The sequence below is a fragment of the Chlorocebus sabaeus genome, chromosome 25 (assembly GCF_047675955.1).
Source record: "Chlorocebus sabaeus isolate Y175 chromosome 25, mChlSab1.0.hap1, whole genome shotgun sequence".
NCBI classification, from domain to species: domain Eukaryota; kingdom Metazoa; phylum Chordata; class Mammalia; order Primates; family Cercopithecidae; genus Chlorocebus; species Chlorocebus sabaeus.
The window spans coordinates 72,982,571-73,008,862 of record NC_132928.1 but is presented as its reverse complement, the minus strand read 5'-3'; the positions used below and the strand labels follow the sequence as shown (position 1 = coordinate 73,008,862).

At 46.0% G+C, this 26,292-nt stretch overlaps 1 long non-coding RNA gene across 1 annotated transcript in view; it reads left to right on the top strand.

The window, feature by feature from the left end:
* The first annotated feature begins 9,908 nt into the window (after window positions 1-9,908).
* Window positions 9,909-26,292, top strand: part of LOC103230790 (uncharacterized) — a 16,648-nt gene continuing 264 nt past the window's right edge. The window contains exons 1-3 of the long non-coding RNA XR_496695.3: window positions 9,909-10,470; window positions 24,560-24,615; window positions 25,316-26,292. The exon at window positions 25,316-26,292 is cut by the window's right edge and continues 264 nt beyond it. This is a non-coding gene — a long non-coding RNA (uncharacterized lncRNA). The remainder of the gene's footprint in view (window positions 10,471-24,559; window positions 24,616-25,315) is intronic.

Here is a 26,292-nt window from a genome sequence, read left to right as displayed (position 1 = left end):
CCCTTGAACCAGGAAGGTGGAGGTTGCAGTGAGCTGAGATTGTGCCACTGCATTCCAGCCTGGGTGACAGAGCTAGATTCCATCTCAAAAAAAAAAAAAAAAAAAAAGATTAAGGAAATTTCCTTTTACTTCTGATTTGTTGTTAATAGTTAAGAAACTTTTAAAAAATCATAAATGGGTGTGGAATTTTATAAAATGCTTTTTCTGCATCTAATGAGATTTTTCTCCTTTAACCTTTAATATTGGTGGATTTAAAAATATAAAATCAGTCTTGAATTCCTGAGATAAACTCAGCCTTTGGTGTGCTGTGTTTTACTTTTATTTATTTCTTTTTTTTTGAGACAAAGTCTCACTCTGTCACCCAGGCTGGAGTGCAGTGGCGCGATCTCGGCTCACAACCTCCTCCTCTCAGGTTCAAGTGATTCTCCTGCCTCAGCCTCCTTAGTAGCTGGGACTACAGGTGCCCGCCACCACGCCCAACTGATTTTTGTATTTTTAGTAGAGACAGGGGTTTCACCATGTTGGCCAGGTTGGTCTCGAACTCTTGACCTCAGGTGATCTGCCTGCTTCGGCCTCCTAAATTGCTGGGATTACAGGCGTGAGCCACCGTGCCCGGCTGTTTTATTTTTTCAAAAATATGGTATCGCAAAAGAAGATATGCGGTTGGATTTGGTTTGCTAATATTTGCTTGGGATTTTTTGCATATTTATTCATGAATTAAATGGACTTAGAATTTTAAATTCTCAAATTCTTCTTGTTTAGGTTTTTTTGAAAAAATCATACTAGCCTCATAACCTGGAGTTGTTGAATTGTCTCTCATTTTCTATTTCTTGGTAAATTTTTTAAAAGATTTCTTTGTTCCTTAAGTTTATTTGAACTCTCCTGTAAACTGTTTTGGCCTAGTGTTCTCTTTACTAGAAAATTTGGACTACTGGCCTAATTAATGTTTCCTTTTATTTCGTGTTTTTTTTTTTTTTTTTTTTGAGACGGAGTCTCGCTCTGTCGCCCAGGCTGGAGTGCAGTGGCCGGATCTCAGCTCACTGCAAGCTCCGCCTCCCGGGTTCCCGTCATTCTCCTGCCTCAGCCTCCCGAGTAGCTGGGACTACAGGCGCCCGCCACCATGCCCGGCTAATTATTTTGTATTTTTAGTAGAGACGGGGTTTCACCGTGTTAGCCAGAATGGTCTCTATCTCCTGACCTCGTGATCCGCCTGTCTCGACCTCCCAAAGTGCTGGGATTATAGGCTTGAGCCCCTGCGCCTGGCCTCCTTTTATTTTGTAATCAGTTTTAGTAATTTTTTTTTTCTAAGAATGTAGAAATTTTCAATGCTATTAGGAAAAGTTGTTGAAGTACTCTTTTATCAGTCTATAATCTCTGCCGTATTTACAGGTATCACTTCCTTTTCATGTTATCATTTATTTTGCCTTTTCATGCTTTTTCTTCATTATTCTTTTTAGAGGTGTTTTTAAATGACCCTCTTCAGAGGTTAAAAATAATTCGAATAGCTCTTTTTTTGTTTCTCTTTGCTTGTTTTTTGTTTCATTAATTAATTAATTATTATTATTATTTTTTGAGATGGAATCTCACTCTGTTGCCCAGGCTGGAGCGCAGTGGTGTGATCGCAGCTCACTGCAACCTCTGCTTCCCAGGTTCAAGCAATTCCCATGTTTCAACTTCCTGAGTAGTTGAGATGACAGGAGCCCGCCACCATACCTACCTAATTTTTGTATTTTTAGTAGAGATGGGTTTTGCCATGTTGATCAGGCTGGCCTCGAACACCTGGCCTCAAGCAATCCACCTGTGCTGGGATTACAGGCATGAGACACTGCACCTGGCCTGTTTCAGTAATGTATGCATCTATCTTTGTTAACTCCTCCCTTCTACCGTACAGGTCCCTTTATTCTTCCTCTTTCTGTTATATTTGTCTTATATGTTACATATATGTGTGTGTGTGTGTGTGTGTGTATATATATATATGAAAGCTCATTAGAAAATATTACAATTTTTGCTTTCAGTCATTAACGTGTTTTAAGGAGCTCAATAGGAGAATAATGTATTGATTTAGATATTTATCGTGTCTGTTGCTTTCATTTCTGATGTGTCAAGTTTCCTTCCAAATACCGTTTTTCTTCTTTCTGAAGAACTTTATCTAGCTATTCTTTTTTTTTTTTTTTTTAGACTGAGTCTTGCTCTGTCACCCAGGCTGGAGTGCAATGGCATGATCTTGGTTCACTGCAACCTCCACCTTTCGGGTTCAAGTGATTCTCCTGCTTCAGCCTCCCCAGTAGCTGGGATTACAGGTGCCCGCCACTATGTCTGGGTAATTTTTGTATTTTTAGTAGAGACAGGGTTTCACCATGTTGGTCAGACTGGTCTTGAACTCCTGACTTCAGGTTATCCACCCACCTTGGCCTCCTAAAGTGTTGGGATTATAGGCGCGAGCCACTGCTCCCGGCTCTAGCAATTTTTTTAGAGAGATCTGCTGGCAGTGAATGTTAGTTTTCCTTCCATTGAGAATGTCTTTATTTCATCTTCCTTTCTGAACAATATTTTTGCTGGCTGCAAAATTGTGGGTTGACAGGTCTGTTTTTTCAGCATTAAAAAAAAAATGTGCCACTTCCTTTTGGCCTCCATAGTTTCTGATGATAAGTCCATAGCCATTTCAATTTTTCTTTCTCTATAGGCATTGTGACACTTTTCTTTTCTTTTCTTTTTTGAGACGGAGTCTTGCTCTGTTACCTAGACTGAAGTATAATGGCACGATGTCGGCTCACTGCAACCTCTGCCTCCCTGGTTCAAGTAATTCTCCTGCCTCAGCCTCCTAAGTAGCTGGGATTACAGGCATGTACCACCACGCTTGGCTAAGTTTTGTATTTTTGGTAGAGACGGGGTTTCACCATGTTGGTCAGGCTGGCCTTGAACTCCTGATCTCGTGATCCACCCGCCTCTGCCTCCCAAAGTGCTGGGATTACAGGCATGAGGCACTGCGCCAGGCTTTGTGGCACTTTTCTCTGATGGTTTTAGAGATGTTTTCTTTGACTTCAGTTTTCAGAAGTTTGCTTATGATGTGTCTTGGCATTGATTTCTTTGAATTTAGGATGAATTCAAAGATATATTTCTTTGAATTTATCTCTAAATTTATACAGTTTGCTAAATTTGGGAGTTTATATATAACTTTATGGTGTAACTTTGCCAAGCCCCTTCTTCTTCGTGATTTCTTTTACCATGTTGCCCAGGCTGGTCTTGAACTCCTGAGCTCAGGCAATCCACCTGCCTCGGCCTCTCAAAGTGCTAAGATTAGAGGCGTGAGTTACCAGGCCCGGCCCCTTCTTCAGGGCTTTCTTATACTCTGGGGCTCATCTTTCTAGTCCTCCTGCCAGAAATCTGGGCTTTCATTCCTCTTATCTACAATGCATCTCCTATGAGTGGACCATGTCTGGGGCCAAGCAGCAGGAGGACTGGAGAGGGGAAAATGGTCAACTTTCTGCCAGCTCAGCAGTAATCTGAATTCTTGTTTTCTCATTTATTCTGCCTGCTGCTATTTACTTTTTTTTTTTTTTTTTTTTTTTTTGACACGGTCTCGTCACTCTGTCACGCAGGCTGGAGTACAGTGGCACGATTACAGCTTACTGCAGCCTTGACCTCCCTGAGCTCAAGCAATTCTCCCATCTCAGCCTCCCAAGTAGCTTGGACCACAGGCATGCACCACCATGCCTGGCTATATTTTTAGTATTTTGTAGAGATGGGGTTTTGCCCTGGTCTTAAACTCTTAAGCTCAAGCAATCTGCCCACCTGGGCCTCTCAAAGTACTGGGATTACGGGCGTGAGCCACAGCTCCCGGCAGGCTATTTACTTTTGTTTTTTTGAGATGGAGTCTCTGTTGCCCAGGCTGGAGTGCAATGGCGCTGTCTTGGCTCACTGCAATCTCTGCCTCCCAGGTTCAAGCGATTCTCCTGCCTCAGTCTCCCAAGTAGCTGGGATTACAGGCATGTGCCACCATGCCTGGCTAATTTTTGTGTTTTTTAGTAGAGACAGGGTTTCTCTATGTTGGCCAGGCTGGTCTCAAACTCCTGACCTCAGGTGATCCACCTGCATCAGCCTCCCAAAGTGCTGGGATTGCAGGCGTGAGCCCCTGCATGTAGAATCCTCAGCTTCTCTGTGCATTGTGTTCTGGCATCTGGTGGGAGAGACAGGATGGAATGTGGTTACTCCATCTTCCCTAGAGCTGGAATTTTAGAGTAGGTCTTTGTAAACAAAACTCTCAGTTAAGGGTTTTGAGGACCACCAAATTTCCAGCTTGAGTTATTTAGGGCCACTAGAGCAGATAAGAACAGCAAACTCACATGTGGGCTGGCTTGAGGTTACAGATTCTCAGGGTAGGTTTTTCCCTTTTATGCTATGCCAAGCCTCAAGACAGCAATCTTCTCTGCAATCCCTGGTCTAGTTCACCTTTCCACTAAGAGTATGCTAGCGTTCGCCGGATGCGGTGGCTCACGCCTGTAATCCCAGCACTTTGGGAGGCCGAGGTGGGTGGATTGACTGAGGTCAGGAGTTCCAGACCAGCCTGACTAATGTGGTGAAACCTGGTCTCTACGAAAAATACAAAAATGAGCCGGGCGTGGTGGAAGGAGCCTGTAATCTCAGCTACTTGGGAGGCTGAGACAGGAGAATCCCTTGGACCTGGGAGGTGGAGGTTGCAGTGAGCCAAGATCGCGCCACTGCACTTCAGCCTGGGCAACAACAGCGAAACTCTGTGTCAAAAAAAAAAAAAAGAGTACACTAGTGTTACAGGAAGCTCTAGGTGTTTCTTATTAGACTCTCCACGTTCCATCTTATCTCCAGTTTCCTGCACTTCTCAGATTACTGAGCTTGACCAATGTCCTCAAGGTCAACATTGATTTTGGTGCTCTCCAGGTAATTAATTTTACTTAAATATTTTCAGATTCTTGACTTTACTTAGTATTGCCCTCTCAGTATTCCTTAGTTTCTTGGTTGTCTTCAACAAATTATTATTATTTAAAAAGTAGTTTGTTCAATATTTTGGGTTGTTTTCAGCAGTTGGATGTGTCAGCTTAGTAGTCTACCATATTGCTGGAAATGGAAGTCTCTAGAAATGTGCTTTGAGTTCCTCATCATGCTCATTATTTTGCTAGTCTTGGAAAAGGTAACTTTATGAATGTGTGCTGCTTTCCTTAAGAGACTTCTCATTTTAATATGTTTATTTAATTTGTCTTATTTGAAACCGCATTTGGAGATGATAATAAAATACAGTATTTTTTAGACTTTGTCTATTTATCACCTGTATTTATCTTTGCAAATGTAGCCAACACTGAATGCCTGATATGCAAATGAAATAAGATATGCGAAAGTACTTTGAAAATGGTAAAGCACTGTATAAATGTAATATGTTATTATCTAAATAATTGGAAGTCTTTTTATATTGGATCAGATCATGGATTACTGGTGAGGACTCAATGGAAAAGAAAATTCACAACAAATGCCTGAGTGGAAGCCCCAGAGGCTAACGAGGACCAGGTGTTCCTCACCTGATGCCCAGCACCTTCTGTCACAGGTTTCAAGGAGCTTCTGCAAATCAACTTGAACTAGAGTTTCTTACAAAGCAAGTGGAGGGAGACAGTCAAGCAAAGCATTCCTTGGGGCTGGGCGTGGTGCTCAAGCCTGTAATCCCAGCACTTTGGGAGACTGAGGCAGGTAGATCACCTGAGGTCAGGAGTTTGAAACCAGCCTGGCCAACCTGGTGAAACCCCATCTCTACTAAAAATACAAAATTAGCAGGGTGTGGTGGCACATGTGTGTAGTCCCAGCTACTCAGGAGGCTGAGGCAGGAGAATCGCTTGGACCTGGGAGGTGGAGGCTGCAGTGAACCAAGCGCACTCCAGCCTGGGTGAGACAGAGTGAGACTCTGTCTCAAAAAACAAAAAAAATTCCTCGGAAAATTGAATTGCTGGATTTGATTTCTGTACAGTCATGACTCTGGTCTGTTTAAAAGGCGTTTTACAGTTTGTTGACAGTGATGGGAGGATGTGCTGAGGTGTTATTTGTGGGATTTACAGAGTCTGACATCAGGAACAAAACACGTGTTTCCACATTTTGGACGCTGTTTCTCATTGGCTCCTCCATGGTGGCACAACTACATTTTGTATCTCAGAGGACTGTGAAGTTTGGCATTCTCTGTGCACCTTACTGAACCTCACAGAAAGCACAGGGTTTAGAATGGTCACGAATGCAGGCTTTGGAGGCAGCCACCCCTGGGCTCATTCTCTGGCTCTACCGGCTTGAGCTATATGACCTTGGTGAGTTCCTTCCCCTCTCTGAGCCTGGTTTTCCTCACCTGCAAATGGAGATCGTCATCCTCAGTTCCTGTAGCTTTGGTGAGACTTCAGTGAAACCAGCCACAGAGTGCGTAACTCAGTGATTGGCACATAGGGCCCTTTCAGTAAGAAATGACCCGTCTATCATCCTCATGCTGTCTTCAGGGCAGTGATTCTCAACCTTGGCTGATCATTAGCCTCACCTGGGGACCTTTGAAAAACTGTGGCTCAGGCTCACCCAGAACCATCATGGCAGAATCTCTGGGTGCGCCATCAGGTTGAGACCCACTGTGGGGCCCACGGAGGAGAAGAGCAGGGCTGTCAAGGCTTGTGTGGAGATGCTAACACTCCTACAGGAGCCGCCTCCACTACCCAACCGGCTCGCCCTCCACATGCTGGTCTCATGGGGGCTCCAAGGGGCAGAGCTGCTGGTGGGGGAAAAGCCTAGTGTGCGCCACGGCCTTGAGGTTGCAGGGGCAAGGATGACTTGAGGAAGCAGAGGAGGGCCACGGAGGCTGTAGGGCAGAAGGTGGGTGATACGGTTTGGATATGTGGTCCCCATCAAGATTGCGTGTTGAATTGTAACCTCAATGTTCGAGGTGGGGCCTGGTGGGAGGTGATTGGTGGGAGGTGGGTGGATCCCTCATGTATGGCTTGGGCCGTCCCCTTGGTGATAAGTGAGCTCTTGCTCTCAGTTCACACGAGATTTGGTTGTTTAAAAGGGTGTGGCACCTCCCTACAATCTCTCTCGCTTGCTCTTGCTTTCGCTATGTGACGTGCCTGCTCCCGCTTTGCCTTCTGCCATGACTGGAAGCTTCCTGAGGCCTCCCTAGAAGCCAAGTGGATGCCAGCACCATGCTTCCTGTACAGCCTGCAGAACCGTGAGCCAATGAAACCTCTTTTCTTCATAAATTATCCAGTCTCAGGTATTTCTTTATGGCAATGTAAGAATGGCCTTAATACAGTGGATGAGAGAGGCCCATGGTGAGACAGGAGAGGTCTGTGGGTGCACTGTGGGATTTATGTTCATAGGATCACTCTGGCTTCAATGTGGGAGGAGAGTCTGAAGGGGAAGGAGGCTATTGCTGTGTTCTTGGTGAGACCGACCGTGCTGGCTTAGTCTAGGAATCCATGGGGAGAGGAGTGGACAGATGCAAGAGCCATCCTGTGGGTAGAGTGGACAGGACTTGTGGGGAGTTGAAGGGGCCAGTGAGGACTCAGGGAGACAGATGCCATGCTTGGATGTTTGTCTTCTCCAAATCTCATGTTGAAATTTGATCCCCAGCACCACCAGTGGGGCGGTGCTGGGAGGTGGGCCCTCGTGGGAGGGTTTGGGTCACGGAGGCAGATCCCTCATGAACAGCATGGTGCCGTTTTTGTGGAAGTGGATTGGTTTTCAGGGGAATGGATTAGTTTCCATGAGAGTGTGTTGTTACAGAGCCAGGATGCCTCTCAGGTTCTCCCTCTTTACATGTGTCTGCTGCACCTGTGACCTTCTCCACTATGTTTTGACCCAGCACCAGAAACAGCACCAATACTCGCATCGTGCGTCTCGTACAGCCTGCAGAACTGTGAGCTAAGTGAACCTCTTTTCTTTTCTTTTTTTTTTTTCAGATGGGGTTTTGCTCTTGTTGCCCAGGCTGGAGTGCTGTGGCGTGATCTTGGCTCATTGTAACCTCCGCCTCCCCGGTTCAATAGATTCTCCTGTTTCAGCCTCCCGAGTAGCTGGGATTACATGCACCCGCCACCACACCTGGCTATTGTCAAAGCTCCCCAGGTGAGGCTAATTTTTCAAAGCTCCCCAGGTGAGGCTAATTTTTCAAAGCTCCCCAGGTGAGGCTAATTTTTCAAAGCTCCCCAGGTGAGGCTAATTTTTCAAAGCTCCCCAGGTGAGGCTAATGATCAGCCAAGGTTTTTATTTTTTTGTGGAGACAGGGTCTCTCTATGTTGTCCAGGCTGGTCTTGGACTCCTGGCCTCAAGCGATCCTCCTGCCTGGTCCTCCCAAAATGTTGGAATTACAGGCATGAGCTATTGTTCCCAACCTTCCAATTTGTTATTTTTTTCGTAAGCTACTTGTCACCAAGTGCTGTGATGAACACAGCTATCTTCACATGACCACAGGGTCTCAGAGTGTTCAGTCTAACCACTGGAAACAAATATTTTGTTGGACTCACTGCAGAACAGTGGACATAACTGAAAAATCAAGGGCTTTGGCGTAAGACAGGATTGATTGGGTTTGAAACTTGACCTGCTGCGTGACACAGTGTGTGATGTTGGGCAAATTTCTCTAATACTCCGAGCCCTTGAGCTTGATCACTTGTGCAATGTCGCGCTCTGATTAGAACACTCATGTCTATTGGAGAAACCTTGAGTATAGGAAGTCTGAATATATGAGCACATTCTCTCCATGCAGAATTAGTTGAGTCTTCTGCCTCTGCATTAGAATTGTGGTCACTGTGATACAGTGTGAGGGAATGACCTCTGGAGAGGTTAATTGGCTTCTCCAAGACAGAGCACATTTCTGTAGGGCCAGGCTGAGGGGTTTGAGTGAGGAATCCTATAGCTTTGGGCCCTGTGAACCCTCACCAAGCATGTGTGCCCCCAGCAGCAGGCAGGGTGTGTGAGAGCCTCTGCCCCGGGGGCCAACCCTCTAGGGTTTCTGACTGGAGCCCCCCAACCCCTCCCCCGAAGGCTTTTTTCTGGATTGAAGGAATCTGTTCACGGTGAAAGTTTCCTGTAGGCTGACAGAGAAATCCCCTTCCTCGTGGTGCCTGCTGACTTTGAGAAGCAAGCAAGACAGTGGGGAGGAAATGTGGGAAAGGACACAGAGGAGTGTGGGGTCTGGGCAGAGCAGACACTCTGGGGCTGATGGTGACAAAAGCCAACAGGTGGAAGCAGTGCGTGGAGAGAAGGATGTGTAAGAGGAGACCGCAGGGTGTCCGGGGTCAGGGGCTGCCACAAAAATAACCTGTATCCGGACCAGGGATGGCCAGGAGTCAGTTTTCCAGATTTCACAGCAGCCTCCTGCCCTGGTGGCAGCCCCCAGGGCCACCTCTCCTGTTTATTTTGTACTGTAATGACATGCAATCAAAGAGCTCTATGGGCCCGGCACCTTAGCAGAAAAGTAGAGTTGGGAGATGGACTGTGCAGGAATCATAGGAACAAAGCTGCTTTCAGGCCAGTGCTAGCATCTATGCTTCATAACCTCCGAGAATGAAAAACAAACACCCTCAGTTGTTTAAGAGCTATGTTGCATGACTAAGGCAGTGATTTACAAATGGGGATGAAACTTCACTACTAATGGGCTTCAGCGACTTCAATGGACCAAGAAAAGAAGACTTGTTCCCAAGGTCCGCATGGCTGCTGGGGAGGGCTATTTATTATCATCTAAATCACAGTGACCCTGTGAAGCTGTCCCGGGCGAAGTTGTGTAGACTTGGTTGCTTGTCGGCTGCTGTAGGATCTGGCTGGCTTGCCACCCTCGTCCAAAGATTCTAATTCATGACAGGGCTGTCGAGGTCTAGAGGCTGCTCTGTAGGTTCCCTGTGGGCTCTCCACAGCTCTCTGGTATTTTTCCACAGTTTCCTGAAATTGGATTCTCCCAAGGCTTTTTCTGGCCTTCCATGATAACAACTAAAGCAACATGCTTTCCATCCTTGTCATGAGAGGGGATCGTCTTGGTGAGGAACTTGTTTCTGGTTTTCAGCTGACATCTTCCTTTCCTCTCCATTTCATTCCCGTTACTTCTATAGTATGGATACTGCCTGAGCCCTAGTCAAATAGTTCCTCTCTCTCTCTGTGGCCAGCTCCTGCTCACACGCACAGCTCTGGCGTGTGATATCCATCCAGCTCTGGCAATGGATTCCCCCGCAAGGCTGTCACTTACTCATTAATCATCTTTGTTGCTTTTCTCTGAATTTTCTCCGAGTTGATCTCTCGTTTCCTGGTCAGAGGAACACAGAACAGCTGCTGCTTCACAGGCTTAGTACAGAAGAGGGCTCTTCTGTCTGGTCACAAAATCGTCCTTCTCCTCCCAAGCACATCGTGGTGACTGCACCCGCAGCTGCGTGGAAATGCTATCAGCTTCCAAGGAGCTCGGTGTAAGCTGGGTCTGTCCGGAACTCCTTCCAAGCAAAGGTTTTTACTTTTTTTCAGAATTAAAAAGGGCTTTATTATGAAAAGAAGGTCCCTCACCTTATAAAGCAGGCTCCTAACAGGGACGAAGGAAGTGCTGTTTGGAGAAGGAGAAAGTATTCAGAGGACCTGCGCTCCTTCTGCAGGAGAGGTGGAGTACGCCTGCCACCCGCCTCCAAGTCGGGACCCCGGGGCGGGAGACTCACGGGTCCAGGATAGCGGGGGACGGAGAGAGTATAGGGCCTCCCTCTACTCCTTACAGTTTTCAAGTGAACAAACAGAGGCCCGACTCATTGGCATAGTTTACCTTTGGGGCAGGAGCCTGGTATAATAAAGCAATCAGGGCCCGAGAATCAAAGGGCTGGTGTCATCCACTGGCTATAAGTTCCTGGCATGTGCTTTAACTTCTTTCCACCTTAACAAATTTCAGTGAAGATGAAGTAATAATAATAACAATAACAGCAATAATGCCAGTGAAAAAGAAGCGTCCACTCCCATCTGTCTTCGGTTTGGCGTGACCTAAAGGGTGCCCACCTGGCCCCAAAGAACAGGAATGGGAGCTCTTGCTCCCATCCTTGCTGGGTGTCCAGGATTCTAATAAGACTTCCAAGAGTCTGGGATGCTGTGGGGTGGCTGAGCGATTTGCACTGATGTTGTTGGGGGTACTCAAAGCACTGGCAGGATGTTGATCCTACTCGGGGGGAGACACTGATGGTCCTGCTCCACGGGGAACAGAAAAGTCTGCCAGTGAGACCTCACGTCACAGCCCTGGAGGAGTTCCAACTGGGGGCAACCCTTGCCTCTGCAAGCAGGCTTCCCTTTCTGTGCAAGATGTGGTACTCTGGTCCCATCCACCCTTCGGGCACTCAACTCCCTGGCGTTGCTGCTTGTCACCTGGCACTGGCTCCAATACTTAGGGGCCCCCAACCATCTATAGGTTCCCAGACCTGGTGACAGAGTCCCTTTAACACATCTGAGTTCATTCCCTCTTCAGACTGGACCCTCTTTCCACAAAAGTCCTGCTCCCACCAAAGTGGCCTCTATGCCCGTAGGTCCCCAAAGACTTGTTTGTCTTCCTGGAGGACAAAGAGGGCCTGGTCTGCAGCAAGGTCAGGGAGGGACAGCGTTTTCATCCCTTCCAAGTGCCTCTCCTTCCCCAAGGAGAGACAGAGAGCTCTAGCTAAGTGTGTGCACTGTGTGAGTCACACCAGGCTGGGCTATCCTGACCTCACATGGTTTTTGGGAGAATCCACTGAGACCATGTAGGTAAAAATGCCCCTCAAGCATGAAAATGTGATACAAATATGAGCTGCTATTGTTTCTTCAGTATGAAAACACTTTTTAAAAAATTTGAATTATATTTATTTTTTGAGACAATGTTTCACTCTTGTCACCCAGGCTGGAGTGCAATGGCGCAATCTCGGCTCACTGCAACCTCCGTCTCCCAGGTTCAAGCAATTCTGCCTCAGCCTCCTGAGTAGCTGGGATTACAGGTGCCCACCACCATGCCCAGCTAATTTTTTGGTGTTTTTAGTAGAGATGGGATTTTGCCATATGGTCAGGCTGGTCTCGAACTCCTGACCTCAGGTGATCCTCCTGCCTCGGCCTCCCAAAGTGCTGGGATTGCAGGCATGAACCACCGCACCTGGCCCCTCTTTTTATTTATTTATTTAGAGACAAGGTCTTGCTCTGTCACCTAGGCTGGAATGTAGTGGTGGGATCAGAGCTCACTGCAGCCTCAAACTCTTGAGCTCAGGTGATTCTCCCCCATCTGTCACCCCCCCAGCCTCCCAAGTAGCTGGGACCACAGGCATGTATGCACCACCATTCCCTGTTATTGTTTTAATTAGTTTTTATAGAGATGGGGGTGGTCTTTCTATAGTCCAGGCTGGTCTTGAGCTCCTGACCTTAAGTGATCCTCTCCCTTGACCTCCCAAAGTGTTGGGATTATAGGCATGAGCCATTGGGCTTGGCCTGAAAACACTTAAAGGGAGAGTGGCCCAGAGCTCCATCCCCTGCAAAGAATTGCTGCAGCCAAAACTATCCTTGCATTTGCTAGGCATTTGTAGGGCTGGTAACAATAGAATTGGGACCTACCTTTAAGAAGCAGCATGTGTGATAAAACAGGAAAAGTGTTATCCTTTCAAAGTGAATACTGCAGGACATTGCCGCTCAATCCTCTTTTCTCCCTTGCCCGGGCGTGGGGATGCATGCCATCAGTCTCATGATAACGGATTATCGTCCTGAATAATACAAGATTCTCTGAACATTGCTTTCATGCTGTGATGTAATTGCATTGTTTAATGTAGGGGGGCCTTCTTTTTTGTACTTGGAAATCTTTGCTATTTAGAGGAGTAGACCTTTTTTTATGGCATTGTTTATAGTGGAATTTGATTTACAGGACAGAAAAAAAGATTTGTGTGTAAACTATCATTTGTCTTTTTTTATTATCTCTATTTTCTCCTCTCTGTGATTTTAAAAGATTTGTCTTGCAATACCTGACTCAGGTCTCACAACCAGTCATTTCAGAGCTATGCTCAACTGGCATCTCCCAAACATGCCCTTTCTTCTAGATAGTTTGCTTCTCTCTGGTTATGGGATTAGTGTCTAGACTGGGGATTCATGGTGGCTTTTCCTTGCCACATACTCCATGCTCTTTCCATCCACCGCCTCTCATGCCCAATTCTCACAGCCATTCCTTGAATAAATACGTTCTGTCTCTACAGCAGATTCTTTATCCCCTTGATGTCCAAGGAAACTGATTCACCACACTGAGATTTCTGTCTGGGAACTGCTTCCAGACAACCCAAGCCATGTTCTAGCCTGCCGGTGGGATCTGGGTTTGGGTCTGGTCCTTCCCTTTCTTTGTTTTGCTTCATTTGATCTCCCTTTGGGATGCAGTCTCTGCCTCTTTCTGTCCCATGATTGCATACAAGCCTATGCCCAGCCTTAGCTATAATCCAAGAGAAACTCTTGGTCAGGGCGATGCAAAGCTTCTAAAACTTGATGGGAGGTGCTCAGGCACATGTAACTCTTCTCTTGAATCAAGCATGCCCAGGCCAAAGGGCGAATATGTGGGTGTAAAGTCATGTGGTTTCCCGTCTCAAGTTAATGTTATTCAACAATCTTGGTGGCATTTTTAGGGGCTTTGATGGTGGAAAGAGAAGCATTTTTTCCAATTTAGGAAAATAACCACTCAGTTCTGCCTGGAATTAAGTTTCCTTGTTCAATTATCTTTAATCAAATGGCATTGTGAACGAGCATTCTGTGAACTTGTTTAATTCTTCTGTTGTGTTTTTGTGGGTTTTTCCAATATTCAGAAAAATATTTCATCCTTTTAAGAAGTCCTGACAAGAAGTTGTAGGGAATTAACAGGGACCAGCTTGTAAAATGGACATGGACCATTCATCATGGGGGAGGGTGCTGTTGACAGATTTAGGAGCCCTGCTGTAAAGAGAGAACCACTGTGTTCTCCATTTTGTGGAGTCAAGATCTTATATCAAGACTTGATATATACTAGAGCAGCTGGGAGTTCAGAGTCCTCTCTCCAGGGTAGGGGGAGATAGTGACAGCAAGACATTCATAGGTCAACAGACAAATATTAAGGAGACAATTCATTCTTTCCACAGGCATCTAGTAGCACGCTTGGGAAGAAGAACTTAACCCTTTCTCAGGCAGTACGGTGGGACAGAGCCTCGACATTCTTTGATTCTTTTTCTGTTAAGGCATGGCGTCTGTGTTCCTCCTTTTGCCAGGCTTGAGACTACTTTGACCTGTAAATTGTCGGGGAAGTGACGTTGTATGCCTTCTGAAGCTGGGTCTTGAAAGGCAGTGCAGATTCTTCCACGTTTGCTGGGACACTTGCTCTTGGGTCTCTGTAACCAAGTAAGAAGTTTGACTGCCCTGAGGTGGCCATGCTGTCAGGGAGCCAAGCCACATGGGGAGGCCATGTGGAGACCTCTGGTCAGCATTCCCCGTCTTTGAGTCAGCTGAGCTCTGATGCCAGACACAGGAGTGAACAAGCACTCGGATGATTCCAAACCCTAGCTGCCGAGTCACCCCAGCCTTTGAGCCTTCCCTGTTGAGGCCCCAGACATTGTAGAGCAGAGACAAGGCATTTTTTCTGCACCTTGTCCAAATTTCTGACCCACAGAATTTGTGTGCATAGTCAAATGGCTGCGGCAAGCCATTAAGTTTTAGGGTAATTTGTTTTGCTGCAATAGAAACTGAAAAAGGAACCTATGAATAATGGAAAAATAAAGCAGATTAAGGAGTTAGAGAGTGAGAGCGGTGGGTTTGGGGTCGGGGGTAGACATTTTGGATAGGGTGTCAGAAGATTTCTCTGAGGAGCTGACATTTGAGCAGAGTGTTGAATGATGTCAGCATGCAGACATGCAAACATCTGAGGGAACATGTCCTGGTCACAGGGAAGAGCAAATGTAAACGCTCTGAGATGGGAGTGAAGTTACTCAAGGGATAGCAAGGTGGCCTATGTGCCTAGAGCTCCTGGAGTGAGGTGGAGAGTGATAGGAGATGAGGTGTGAGAGGGAGACACATGTAGGGCTTTATTGGTCAAGATAAAGGATTTGGATTTTGTTAAAAGCCAATGTGAAGTTTTGAATAGGGGTATATTCTCCTCACTGACTCCCTCATTGATTTTACCCAGGTTCCATATGCTGATCTTTTCCAAATATGTATTTCTAACCCAGACCTCAGCTTCAAACTCCAGATTCTTTATATAGCTGCTTACTCAGCTCTCCATATGGATTATTAATAGACATTTAAAACATAGTATGCACAAACTACTAGCTTATTCTTCACTCCCAAACCACTGCCTCCCACAGTCTACCCAATAGAATCAATGGCAACTTCATCCTAGCTGTTCAGGTCTTCTGACATCCCATGTTTGATCGACCAGAAAGTCCAGTTGGCTCTGCCTCCTATCAGTTCTCCCTGCTTCCATCCTCACCCTCTTTCCATCTGTTCTCCAGGCACAAAGTGTGACTGTTGAGAGGTCTGAGGATGACCTGGTTTTCTCTGCCTTCTAAGCAGTGTGCTCTTCACTCTTGGATGTCTGAGGGATTTTATATTTTTCTTTAAAGTCTAAAAATGTTATTAGAATGTATTTTGGTGCTGCTTGTATTGGGGTGATTCTGACTTTATGTAATCTCAAATCTTTAGAAATTAATTTCAGAAAAATTCTCCCACTCCATTGTAGTTTTTAGCTTGTGTTCTTTTCCTCACTTTGGTTTTCTCTTTTGGGGACTCCTTTTACACAAATGTTGGATCTTCTTTGTCTGTCTTCTGTGTTTGTTAATTTCTCTCAAATCCCTCTTAATTCTTTCTTCATTTATTTTAATATACCTTTTTTTTTTTTTTACTTTATACTTTCTATTTCTCTTAAGGAATTATTCACTGAATTTATGCCCTCTTCCCTTCTTTTTAATTTAACAATAATATCTAACATGATTTAAGAAAATTCCTAATACTTCCCTGAATTTTATCATTTTGCTTCTCAATTTTTCTTGCTCTAATTTATGTTGGTCTTTTAGCTTGTTTTTAAATAAGCTGTGGATTTCATTCATTTTGTAGGCATGTCTTTATGATCTGTTTTATGGTCTGTAGGGATGTGATTCTGTAATTTTATCTTTTTTTTCCTAAATAACTATATATTATTTAACTTTAACAGTTTTCTTTCTTTTGAGACAAAGTCTTGCTCTGTCACCCAGGCTGGAGTGCAGTGGCATAATCTCAGCTCACTTCAATCTCCATCTCCCAGTTTCAAGTAATTCTCCTGCCTCAGCCTCCTGAGTAGCTGGAATTACAGGCACACACCACCACACTGAACTGATTTTTTCTATTTTTAGTAGAAATGAGGTTTTGCCATGTTGGCCAGGCTAGTCTCAAACTCCTGACCTCAAATGATTCACCTGCCTTGGCTTCCCAAAGTGCTGGGATTACAGGTGTGAGCCACTGTGTGGCCTTCAATAGTTTTCTATTGAAAATTTTAATATAAACTAGTTTTTGTGAATCTCTAGAAGATACAGTACTGCTTGGCCTTTTTTTTTTTTTAAGCCTCACTGCTCTAAAGTTCTCTCTTCTGTTGTTTTCACAGTGTTTAGGAATGTGGTGCCTCACTTTTTGAGGTCTCAAGGCTCTGTGTTCCTCTTACCCCCTTTTTACCCTTTCCTTTGTCTCTTTCTTTTTCTCTTGCCCCATGTGTTGCTCAAATTGGGTCCTATTCCTAGAAGTTTCTTCTCAGCGTGAGGCGTTGTCACAGAAGGAGTTTTGGTTGGTTAGTTTTTAGAATTTATGGGACTTTCTCAGACAGTTCTAGCCTTTTCAGACCTTTACTGCTGACTCCTTGAACTCACCCAGTATATGAGTGGGCAAAACCCTTCCTGTTTTAGCTCTTATTCTCAAATTGACTCTCAGCTTTCCATTGAGTCCTCTTGGGTATTTGGGGATTCTCAGGTCTGTCACATGTGCCAGCTCCGCCTTTGCTTCCTTCTGTACAGATGTTAATTCTATGCAGAGCTGGGATCTGTTGGTGGTTTCGCCCCATCCACTTGTATTTGGAAACCATGGGGATACTTTGTTAGGTAGTTTTGTGACAAACATGGCAAATGGATTTTTGGTTTTGCTCTTCTTTAGTACTTGTACCAACTTTTTGTTTTTTTTCTTTTGAGACACAGTCTCATTTTGTTGCCCAGGCTGGAGTGCAGTAGTGCAATCTCAGCTCACTGCAACCTTGACCTCGCAGGTTCAAGCAATTCTCCTGTCTCAGCTTACTGAGTGGCTGGGATTACAGGCACGTACCACCACGCCTGGCTAATTTTTGTATTTTTAGTAGAGACAGAGTCTCACCATCTTGGCCAGGCTGGTCTCAAACTCCTGACCTACCTTGGCCCCCCAGAGTGCTGGGCTTACAGGCCTGAGCCACCATACCCGGCTGTACTACCTATTTTTGATGTTAGTATTTGGGGACATTAAAAAATTATGTGATAGGCATCATCTCAGAATATTCTTCAGTCTGTATTCAATACATTATCTAGAGTGGCACTATTAAAATATACATCATCAGGTCATGTAACTCCTCTGAGGAAAATACTTTAATGGCTCTCCATACCACTAGAGCAAAAGCTTAAGTCTTTACATTGGTTTGCAACGTGGTGTGTAATCTGACTTTCTTCACCTCCCTTCCCTGTTACTTCTCTGAACTCATTTCTTCCTAACTCTCCCCTATGCTAATTTATTTATTTATTGAAACAGGTTCTCAATCTGTCGCCCAGGCTAGAGTGCAGTGGCGGGCCTCCCTTCCTTATGCTGTGTAGCCACACTAGCCTCCTTGCTATTTCTGCAGTACGCCAGGAATGGTTCTGTCTCAGGGTGCTTACACTTGCCATTCCATTGGTCATTAAGTATCACCTTCCCATCGAAACCTTTCCTGGTTACCTTATTCACAGCTGGTACCCCTCCCAACACCATCTATCCATGCCTCCTCATTTCCTGCTTCATTCTTTGCTGAGTGTATCACATCATATATTTTATTCATTAACTTATTAATTTCTCAGATGTCAACTAGAATGTAAATTCCACAGAGGAAGATATTTTTGGCCAAAAATTAAATTTTTGTTGAAGAAGTGAATGCATGAGTGAATATATTTCAAAAATCTTTTTGGTTTCATTGTGGAGAAGAGCAACGTGTAGAGAGACATAAATGGAAGGGGGAGACCAATTAGGAGGGTAACACAATAATCCAGGTAAGAGATTGTGGTGGAATTGGAGATAAGTCGTTGAATTTGTCATCTATTTTAAAGGTAGAATAAGCAGACTTGCTAATTATCAACCTGAGTTGGCAGATGCTGCTTCATTGTTTGATTGATTAATTATCATAACATGTGGGCATAAAAATGACTTGATGACTGTAAGAACCATAGCTCCTGGTCCCCATAAACTCTTAGTTTTTCATCGAATAATCTACCAGATGTGGTGTGGCTAAGGGAAACCCAAGAATGTCCAAGGGAGAAGATGTTTTAGAGGTGGAAATAATAAAGGTATTTCAGTAAGAATTTTCTGCATACTAAATCATCCCAAGGCTTAGTGACTTAAAACAACAATGTAATCCCAGCACTTTGGGAGGCCGAGGTGGGTGGATCACGAGGTCAAGAGATCAAGACCATCCTGGCCAACATGATGAAACCCCATCTCTACTAAAAATACAAAAATTAGCTGGATGTGGTGGCAGGCTCCTGTAGTCCCAGCTACTCAGGAGGCTGAGGCAGGAGAATCGCTTGAACCCAGGAGGCGGAGGTTGCAGTGAGCCGAGACTGCGCCACTATACTCCAGCCTGACAACAGAGACTCTGTCTCAAAAAACAAACAAACAAACAAACAAGAATTGATTATTTTCCTGATTGTAAGAGTTGTCTGCACAGTTCTGCTGGTTTTGCTTGGGTTCACTCACTCATGTGACTGCATTTAGTTGAGTGCTCAGCTGGGCCGGAAGACCTGAGATGGCCTCTCTCATGTGACTGGCAGCTGGTTGGGGGACCTCACTTCTCCATCCGCCCACCCGTCTTCCAGTGGGCTAGATCAGCTTCCTTAGATGGCTGTCTCTGGGCCACATTCCAAGAGGTCAAAAGTGGAAGTGACAAGGGCTAGCCTTGGAAGTCACACACTGTTACTTCTGTTAAATTCTACTGGTTGAGGCAAGTCCCAGGCTAGCCCGGATTCAAGGGGTAGGGACACAGACCTCAACTCTTGATGGGAGTTGCAGCTAAGTAATTGCCAAGGGATGTGCTTACCAAGATAGGAGGAATTTGTGGCCATATTTTACAATTTCTTGTAGCAAGAAACCAACATTATTGGATGTTTACTATGTTCCAGGTACTGTGTAGGTACAACACATATATGAGTCCATTTAATCCTCATGGCAATCCTGGGAGGAAGGCCAGTGAAGCAAGAGAAGTCCAGGGACAATATGGCCTTGCAAAGGACCCAGAACCAGTGAGGGGAAGGCTGACATTCAACTCCAGATTGGTTTTTGTTTTCATTTTTCTCTTCCTCTTGAATGCTGAGACTGGTCCAGCATCTGTGACGCATGAAAGAGGGATTGAGTTGGCTTTGCTAAACAGTGTTTTCCTCTCCCCCGCCCTTCTTCCCTCCTTTTCAGATTTAATGAATTTCTGGCCTTCTTTGAAGGTTTTCTGGGTCACATGCTTTCTAGTTGCTATTGTGGAATAGTACATGAGGCCTAGTTTTGCTCGTGGCAGATCCTGCTCTCTGGACACAGAGTTCCTGGTGGAGCAGGCTAATCTGGGTTGCTGGGTTGGTCGACGGTCTCCCATCCCACCAGACTGACCCTTCTGTCCCTGGGGTTGTCAGGGATTTTCTTGGCTGCAAATTCTTGCCCCAGTGGAGGCAGCTCTGAACAGGCAAGCAGGAGCTAGCAGGCCACTGCATTCCCTAAATGGCCAGAAGGGTCCTTTTGAAGGCTTTTCTTCATTTTCCTGAGTGTGGCCACCAGTGGAGTGTCCGGGAGAGCCGCAAGGGTGCAGTTCAGCAGCAGGACAGTCAGTCCTCCATCGGCATGGAGATGGGGTGTTCTGTGTGTGGACTGACCCTCTGGTGGTGGTGTTCCTGTTCAAACATTGCCTGTTTCTCTAAGGGGAAACATGAACATTGGCTTCTCCTTTCTGGGTTGGAAGTGGAGCATTTCACCCCCACCCCACTCTGCTGGTTCATTCTGTTTTAGTTGTCTGGCTTTGCCCGGGGGGAGAGGCTGCCGACTGGTGAAAGCACCCTCTGAAAGCAAGATTTTTGTTTTCTACTGTCCTCTGACCTTGGGATGGGTTATGATAGTCCTCAAAACACTCACAAGCATGGTTTCCATGAGAGCCTTGCAACATTCCCTTGAGCTGGGCAGGGCAGGCAGCCATGTGGACATTTCAGAGATGAGGAAAGCGGGGCTGTGGCCAGACTCTTTGTGGCCAGACTTTTTCTGGCCAGGTTGTTCCACCTGGCTCTCTGGCTCGAGTCTGTCCAGCTTTCAGTCCTGCTGGTCTGTCTGCATAGGGGCTGCTTCTAGAAGACCAGGCAAGAGGATGTGGGCATGAGGGAGGAGCTGGGGTGCACAGGAAGAGCAGATGGCCTGTCTGTCTCCAGTATCTGCTAGTCACTACCTGGAAACCAGCAATGATGATGTAACCACAAGCATTGTTCAGTGATGGCTGCCTTCCTTGTGTGGGTGGGACCGCAACACCGCCTGGGCTGGGGAATCCCGTTGGTGACAACACAGCGTCCTTTTGAGCTGACGCGGCAACAGATGCCCCAGACCAGCTCTGCATCTGACAGCATCTCTGTGAAGCATGTGCAGGGGACAGCAGACATCAGAGCTCTCCTGTAAATCACCTCCGCAAAGGCTCTTTGTGGTCGATTCACTGATGACTCATTTATAATCTGGTTTCAACATTGTGAGTCAAAACGCACCACTTTCATTAAAAATAACATTCACTGGGGTCTAACGGCTTTCTTTTTTCTGTTTTTTACTGTACTGTGTGGTTTCTGGATGGGAAGCTGTCAGATGGCAGGCGAGGTGTTCCGAGGGACTTAATTGTGCAACGACTCAGGTGTGGATTGAACAAATAGTCCCGAATACCTACTGTGGGTCCTGCAGCCTTCTGAGCTGTGGGAGTGTGCGGGTAGTCAGTGTGGGTGTGTGTGGGGGTGTGTGCATGTGTCTCTGTCCTTGAAGTATCGGGATCCCCTGGGATGTTTGTTAAAAATACAGATTCCTGGGCTTCACCCTTTGTCTCTGAGGGTGGGGCATTGTCAAATTCCTCAGGAACTTTTTAGGTGCAATAGAGTCAAGAGTCTTGACTCTGGGTGAGAGAGAATGGGAACTCCCCTCAAGCAGACCCTCCCTACAAATGGAGCAGCCAGAGGAGAGGCAGGGCAACTGCAAGGCTGAGAGGGGTGGAGGGAGGAGATGAGAGAGGAAAAGGCAGGGGCGGGGGAACACCCGAGGAGCGGGCTGACAGAGTGCCCATGGGGAGTGCACTAAAACCTAAAACCCCCGGCTTGATGCAAAGAACCCACAGTCTTTCTGGTTTGGGGACCAAATCTTGGGCATCCCCTATTTCCTTGGTTAAAAAAATTAAACATACAAAACAGTTTTGTGGGCATTCTGCAGGGTAAAAAGCCCCTGCTGCGTGGCCGGATCTTTGTATTTTATGCTCTTTAGCAATGTTAGAAACTTCACTGGGAAAAGCACTTTAAAAAGATAGAGTTGAGGGGATGGGACGTGGGGGGTTATTGTTGAATGGGTGCAGACTTTCAGTTTTACAAGTTGAAAGTGCCTGGAGATGGTTAGTCGTGATGGCTGTACAGCAGTGGTAATGTATGTCACACCACTGAACAACGTGCTTAAAAATGGTTAAGATGGAAGCCGGGCATGGTGGCTCACACGTGTAATCCCAGCACTTTGGGTGGCGGAGGCAGGCTGATCACTCGAGGTCAGGAGTTATGAGACCAGTCTGGCCAACATGGTGAAACCCCGTCTCCACTAAAAATACAAAAATTAGCCAGGCATGGTGGCACATGGCTGTAATCCCAGCTACTCGGGAGGCTGAGGCAGCAGAATCACTTGAACCCCAGACATGGAGGTTGCAGTGAGCTGAGATCACACCACTGACCTCCAGCCTGGGTGACAGAGTGAGATGCTGTCTCAAAAAAAGAAAAAAAAGGTTAAGATAGTACATTTTCTGTTATGTATATTTTACTACAATTTTAAAAAATTGGGAAAAAAAAAAAAAGATACAGTTGAGTCTGACTTGGATGAGTCTACAGGCCCCCAACTGATGTTCTCAGCAGCTCCTGGGAAACTACCCTTTGTTTCAGCCATCTGTAACTTGATTTGTTGTTCAGAAGTTCACCGAGACTTCTCCATGCAAGGCCAGGTGTAAGTTTAACCTGAGCCATGTGGGTCCTCCCACTTTCCCTCCTCCGATGGATCTTCTCTCCAAGGGCTCTGGTGCCCAGGCCCTCATAGCATGGGAAATCAGAAGGGATGTTTGGGAGGGAGGGTTGGCATGGAGGGTGGACATTTTGCTAGAGATGGCCTCGCCTTCATGGAAGGCCATTATTATTCTGCATCTGCTCCATGCCATGGTCCAGCCACCTGAGCCTTCCTGAGCTCCTGGCTCTCTGTTGAGTCAGTGCCCAATGCTTTTCTGCAGCACCTCCACAGACCTCGCCTCTTTGCTCTGACTCCTCTCATTCTCTGTTTTCCAGACTACCCCCAAGCCCTGCCTGTGGCTACCTCCTCCCTCCATAGCATTCCCACTCTGTCATGGCTCACCCATTTGGGACAAGACCCTCGTGTGGGGCCTCAAGATGTAGGCGGGTGTCTGCTCAGTGGCCCAACTTTTGGTCGACACCTGCAAATGTGTCTAAAACTCATCTCAACCTCTTCCCCAACACCAGTCCCCTCTTTGATCCCACCCCCAATCTGCTCTTCTCTCAGCATTCCTGAGAGTTTCTGTGAGTTGCCCCAGCCAGAAACCAGGGTGCCAGGCATTACTCCTCCCGTCCGGTTCCCAGCTGCCGCCAGCAGTGCCTCCCTGGCAGCTCTAGAATCCCCACTGCCTGTGGTCTAGTTCATGCCTCCATCACTTCTTCTCTGGACCACTGCAGTAGTCTCCTAAGTGACTGTAGCAGTCTGAATAGTGGCCCCAAAGATATCAAGTGCCAATCCCCGGAAAACAGTGAATGTTACCTTACGTGGGAAAGTTTTTGCCAATGTGATTAAGTTAAGAAATTTTTAAAAATTCTAAAATTGTGGTAAAATATACAACATAGACTTGAACAGTTTAATCATCTAAGTGCAGAGTTCAGGGGCGTTAAGTATATGCCTATGTTGTGTGACCATTTTTGTCTTGCAGAACTAAAACTTTGTACCCATTAAACAACTACTTCCATTTCTCTTTCTCCTCAGCCCCTGGCAATGACTCTTCCACTTTCTGTCTCTATGCATTTGACTACACTAGACGTCTCCTATTAGGTGGAATGAGGCCATGCACAGTGGCTCACGCCTGCAATCTCAGTACTTTGGGAGGCTGAGGCGGGAGGATCATTTGAGCCCTGGAGTTCGAGACCAGCCTGGGCAACTAGTCAGACTTTGTCTCTACCAAAGATTTAAAAATTAGCCAGGTGATAAGGTTTGGCTGTGTCCCCACCCTAATCTCATCTTGAATTGTAACTCCCACAACTCTTAAATGTCATGGGAGGAACTCGGTGGGAGGTAATTGAATCATGGAGGCAGGTCTTTCCCGTGCTGTTCTTGCAATAGTGGAAAAGTCTCATGAGATCTGATGGTTTTAAAAATGGGAGTTTCCCTGCACGAGCTCTCTTTTTGCCTGCCTCCATCCACGTAAGATGTGACTTGCTCCTTCTTGCCTTCTGCCATGATTGTGAAGCCTCTCCAGCCTTGTGGAACTGAGAGTCCATTAAACCTCTTTCTTTTGTAAATTGCCCAGTCTCAGGTATGTCTTTATCAGCAGTGTGAAAACGGACTAATATACCAGGTGTGGTGGTGCACACTTGTGGTCTCAGTTACTGAGGAGGCTGATGTGGGAGAATCACTTGAGTCCAGGAGTCAGAGGCTGCAATGAGCTAGGATCACACCACTGCACTCCAGCCTGGGTGACAGAACGAGACTATCTCAAAAATAAAATGAAATAAAAAGGTGGACTCATACAGTCCTTGCCCTTTTGTGACTGGCTTATTTCTGTAGCATATGAGAGAATTTCCTTCCTTTTAAAGGCTGAATCATATGCCATTGTGTGTATATACCACATTTGTTTATTCAACCGTTGATGGACATTGCATTACTTTCACCTTGTAGCTATTGTAAATAATGCTGCTGTGAACATGGGTGTACACATATCTCTTTAGACTCTGCTTTCAGTTCTTTGGGGACTATACCCAGGAGAGGAATTGCTGGACCATATGGTAATTCTATGTTTAAATTTTTTGGAAACTATCATCCTGTTTTACATAGTGACTGTACCTTCTCACATTCCCACCAACAGTGTACAAGAGTTTAAATGAAGATTTTGAGATGAGAAGATTATCCTGGATTATTCAGGTGGGTCCTAAATACCATCACAAGTGTCCTTACAAGGAAGAGCCAGCAGGAGATGAGACACACAGTAAAGGTGATAATGAAGATGCAGGTGGAGATTGGAGGGATGCAGCCACAAGCCAATGAATGCCTGCAGCTACCAGAAGTCACAGAGAGCTCTGCTAGAGCCTCTGGAGGGAGCTTGGCCCTGCCAACAGCTTGATTTGAACCCAGTGAAACAAATTTCCAACTTCTGTCCTCCTGTACTGTGAAGTAATACATTTCTGTTGTTTTAAGCTACCGAGTTTGTAGTAATTTGTGACAGCAGCCACAGGAACTAATACACAGATCCCCCAATATCCACACCAGCCTCACACTCCTCCAACTGAAGGTGCAGTTCCATTGTTCATTTAGAATTGCAAATGGGATCAGGGTGCTCTTTTGTTTGAGTACTTTCAAACCTTTCCCACTGCCCCGGCATGGTGACCAGCTGCTCCTAAACAGGTGCTAAGACCCTTAGTGCCTGAGGCCTGCCTGCCTGCCTCAGCACAGCTCCCCTGGTGCTCCATGCTTTAGTGCTACTATTTTCTCTTTGTTCCTTAAAGACACCGTGTCCTCTCTTGGGTCTCTTCTAGACCCCACAGTGCTGTTCTATGAGTAGCTGCACCTCTCTATTCTTATTCCCTAATCCCCTCTAAGGTTTGGCTTCTTTTTTGTTTTTCAGGAATAACTCCAAATTTTCCATAGGAGCTCAGATCTCAGCTGGACTGTGAGTGTCCCCCTTCTGGGGACACCCTCCATGCCCTCCAGATGACTCTGGACATGGGGCATTGCAGTGCCCCATGTCCCCATAGCTCCTGGTGCCACCCATCATCATGTGCCTCCTGCTTTGTGGCAGGTGCTTGTCTACTTGTCTGTCTTTTCTGCTGGACCGGGAGCCTCCTGCAGGCAGCGACTGCCGTGTTCACCTCTCAATCCCCTGTGTCTAGTACAGAGCCTGGCCCATGGTGTGCACAGACCAAAAGTTACTGGCTAAATGACTGAGCAGATGTGGGAAGGGAAGGAAGGGAAATCTCACTCCAAGACAAACAAGGAAGATGTCAGAAGCCACACTATATATCCTCCAAGGCAGGAGATTTTTTCTATCAACGAAGAAGCCTGTGACACCATGCTGGGTGCCAGGAGTTGGGAGCACAGCTGGAGGAGGTTCAGGATACTTTTGGAGCCAAAGAAACCACCTGAGCACTGCTCATTGTTTGCCAAAGGATTGCCCTAGAGTTGTCACACAGATGTTACAGGTCATCTTGCCCTTGCTTTGCATCTATGCTTAGTACATTATCACCCACCATTGCTCCCACCCCCAAACAACCTGACATCTCTCTCTCTCTCTCTCTCTCTCACACACACACGCACACACACACACACACCACACAACATATAAAGTATTTTTTAAATTAAAAAATTAAACTGTAGTCAACACACATAACATAAAATTTACCACTGCAACCATTTCTAAGTGTGCAGCTCAGTAGGGTTAAGTGCATTCACGTCGTTCTGCAACCATCAACACCCATCCATCCCCAAAACTCTTTTCATCTTGCAAAACTGAAACCCTATACCCAGGAAACACTAACTCCCCATTCTTTCCCCACCCTCACACCAGCCGCCCCCTCAACCACTCTTCTACTTTCTGTTTCTATG